Source organism: Danio aesculapii, chromosome 23 (assembly GCF_903798145.1).
Source record: "Danio aesculapii chromosome 23, fDanAes4.1, whole genome shotgun sequence".
In the NCBI taxonomy this organism is placed as follows: Eukaryota; Metazoa; Chordata; class Actinopteri; order Cypriniformes; family Danionidae; genus Danio; species Danio aesculapii.
In genome coordinates, this window is record NC_079457.1 from 41,531,171 (window position 1) to 41,531,506 (window position 336).

The following is a 336-nucleotide window of genomic DNA, read 5'->3' on the forward strand; positions in this document are numbered from 1 at the left end:
CACACCTGAACTCAGCAGACATCACAGCTCATAAGTTCTGTCTCATTACCTTGCCATTCAAGACATCAACTCTGCTCACAGACCTCCAGCCGTTCACCTGAGGCTTCGCTCAAGAATCCTGCAGTGTTTCCTGAAAGTCATTGATAATAAAGATGCTGTCACGTACACCTCAGTCTCAGCCTGAGAAATTGTATTTAGCTGTACGTACCTTAGCAGTGAGCTATGGTTCCCTCATAGAGTGACAGACACGTTCATGACATACAAATTCATGGAGGGTTTCTAAAACATTTAAGTGGATAAAATCTTGACAAAGTATTTTACAGACATCTGTTTTAA